Below are 3,522 nucleotides of genomic sequence, written 5' to 3' on the forward strand. Positions count from 1 at the left end.
TGGTCGTCCCGACCACCAGCTATTCCCCAAATCGCACAGGGGGGACCCCAAGGTTACTCCTAGTGGAGCGTCTTAGTCCTACAGCAGAGTCCACACTTTCAACATCCCCTGTACCTGATTCCAGCCCCCAATCAGTTACATTTGGGGGTCTGGGCTCTGGCATACCCTCCCCCATTTCAACCTGTGGGACACCTGGGTGCCTTGGGTCACTACCAACACGCATAGGCCAGAACCCCACCTCACTCACCCGGTCGGCCCCTCGGGAGACTCTCCCTGGGTCTTGAGTTGTCCAACTGGCCGGGCATGGACGGATATTGTTTCTGTGGATGGTCCTGATAGGTCCCTCCTTGCCTTCTGGATGCAGCTTATACACCGGTTGCCCAGGGTTAAGCTGGGAGACCACCACCCAGGGTTCTGGGACCCAGAAAGGCCCCAACTTTCCCCGAGCACGCCGTCTGAAGTTTCTGCAGAGGACCCTCTCCCCAGGCAACAGAGGACAAGCCTTAGCCCGCTGGTTGTACCGCCTCTGGTCCCACTCCTGTCGACGCTGGCTATGTTCCTGCACTCTCTTGTAGGCGCATAGCAGCTGCTGCTGGTGGTGTTGGACCCAGTCATTTCGGGAGCATGGGGCCTCTGGTGGGGAGATTCCAAGGGCGACATCAAGGGGCAACCTGGCATGTTTCCCGAAGACGACGTAGAATGGGGTCAGTCCTGTGGAACTGTGAGGGGTGTTATTGTAGGCATGGAGGAGGTAAGGCAGCCGCTCAGCCCAACGCCCCTGACCCTCCTGGTCCAAGGTGTTTAACAGTCCCAGGAGGGTCCTGTTGAACCGCTCACAGGCCCCATTACCTTGCGGGTGGTAGGGGGTCGTGCGGCTCTTGGTACACCCGTACAACTGGCACAGCTCTCGCATCACTTCGGATTCAAAGGCCCCGCCTTGATCTGTCAGTATCCGCTCGGGACAACCGAACACCTGGATCACGTTCTTCCACAGGGCCTTCGCTGTCGTCAGGGCGGACTGATCCCTGGTCGGTACGGCTAAAGCATACCGAGAAAACAAATCAGTGATGACAAGAACACAGGGATGGGAATCGTTCACCCGCCCCAGAGACAAATAGTCCATGGCCAAAATCTGAAAGGGATATTGACTCACCACTGTGTGGAGTGGGGCCCTCTCTTCTTGCCCCGCACGCCCCACCACGCACTGGTGGCACTCCCTTTCCCAGCGCTTGGAGTCCCCAGTCAGCCCATTCCAGAAGATGCGGCCCCGGAGTGCCTCTACCATCCTCTGCCCCCGTGCATGGCCCAAAGTCTGATGGTAGGCGGTCCATACCTTACGCCGCTCCTGGACTGGTACTACCACTTGGGACAGTAGTTGGCCGGTGGCTGGGTCTTTACTTTGCCGAGTGAGGATCCCATCCTGGAGTCGTAGACGGTCCCATTCCCTCATAAGACGTCGCCCCCCAGACGTGAGAAGTCGCAGATCTATCTGCTGTTCCCGTTTCCCCTCTTGCTTCCACTGCCGGACCTTCCCCAGGTCTGGGTCCCGCTCCTGGATGCGAGTCCAATCTCCCCCCCCGCCTTCAATCTCAGTCACTCCAGTGTTGATGCCATGGGGCAAGCTCTGGGGGAGCTCCACTTCCACCGATTGGCTGTTGGCTTCCGTTGGCAACCGGGACAATGCGTCAGCATTTTGATTGACGGACCCTGGCCTGTAGCACAACTGGAAGTCAAAACAGGCTAGCTGTGCTTGCCACCGCTGTTCGGTTGCCCCCAGGGTTGCGGTTTGAAGGTGGGTAAGAGGCCGGTTGTCTGTATAGACTGTAAAGGTCGCCCCCACAGGTAGTCTTTAAATTTTTCCGTTATAGCCCATTTTAGTGCCAAAAGCTCTAATTTGAAGGAACTATAGTTCTTGTCATTCCTCTCTGTGGGGTGGAGGCTACGGCTGGCATAGGCTATAACGCGCTCTTTCCCTTCCTGTACTTGTGCCAGGACCGCACCCAAGCCTTGGAAGCTGGCGTCTGTGTACAGGCGGAAAGGGGCTGTGAAGTCCGCATAGGCTAGGACTGGGGCTTGAGTGAGGGTCCTTTTCAAGGTTTCAAATGCTTCTTGGCAAACAGGAGTCCACGTTATGCTTGCGGTCTTATTGCCCCCTGTACCTTGTAACAACTTGTTTAGAGGCCCCGCCACTTTGGAAAACCCTGAGACGAAGCGACGGTAGTACCCCACAAATCCTAGAAAGGAGCGTACCTCCTTCACCGTCTTAGGGACGGGCCACTGCTGTACTACAGTCGTCTTCTCTGGGTCAACCGCCACTCCCTCTTGGCTTACTACATGGCCCAAGTACCTAACCTCTCGGTGGAACAGCTTGCACTTTTGAGGGTGGAGTTTTAAGCCATAATGGCCCAGCCTTCCGAAAACCTGGTCGAGGTGGTGCAGGTGGGTGTCAAAATCTTCTGAATAAATTATGATGTCATCCAAATAGATCAGTAAGAAATCATTTACATGCTCCCCTAGACACCGTTGCATCAAGCGCTGGAACGTACCTGGTGCGTTACACAGTCCTAAGGGCATACGCTCCCACTGGTAGAGACCCATGGGCGTTGTAAAAGCAGTCTTCTCTTTGTCCTTGGGGTGGACCTCCACCTGCCAGTAACCACTGGCCAGGTCTAATGTGGAATACCACCTCGCCTTCTTCATCCCGGTGAGGGACTCTTCAATGCGTGGGAGGGGGAAGGCGTCTTTATGAGTGACTGCATTGAGTTTTCGATAGTCAACACAAAAACGCCACTTGCCGTCCCGTTTCCTCACCAGAACTACTGGTGCTGCCCACGGACTGGAGCTCTCCGTAACAACCCCACTATTCAGCATCCCTGTCAGTAGCGTGAGCAGCTCCGAATATAGGCTAGGGGGGACTGGTCTGTAGCGCTCCCTCTCTCAGGGATCACCTGAACAGACAACCCCGTATGAAGTCCAATTAGGGTATAATCAAACAAGAGTCCACATCATAAACGTCCATAACCAATTAGTCCATCCATATACATCAATGATACCCCATTCAGCCCACAGATAGTCCTTTTATCAACACACATATAAGCCACTTTACATATTCACAACAGCAAATTTTTGGGGGGACATCACTATTTTTGGTTTCAATATCGCTTACATGTTTTGAATTTCCACTTCTCTCTATAGATGACTTCACTCTTGAATGAAAATATACATAGAGACCAATGAAAGACAGAAGAGCTTTAGGTTTTGAGCAATAGTGTGCACATGATGTATCCAAAAATGTCATATTATGACAAAAGTGTATATAATGTGAGGCTAAAAGTGTATATAATGTTGTCTCATTACAGTAAATGCCATAGAAACGTTATGAAAACAGTGATTCGGTGATTCGTTTGGTGTTCGTATGATGTTTTGGTGATTCGGTTCATCACATACTGGTAAGACAATGCACAGCATTGAAAATCAATCAATTTGCTAATCTTTAGGAACATCAGACATGTGACTGGATAG

This window comes from Alosa sapidissima, chromosome 2 (assembly GCF_018492685.1).
Source record: "Alosa sapidissima isolate fAloSap1 chromosome 2, fAloSap1.pri, whole genome shotgun sequence".
NCBI classification, from domain to species: domain Eukaryota; kingdom Metazoa; phylum Chordata; class Actinopteri; order Clupeiformes; family Clupeidae; genus Alosa; species Alosa sapidissima.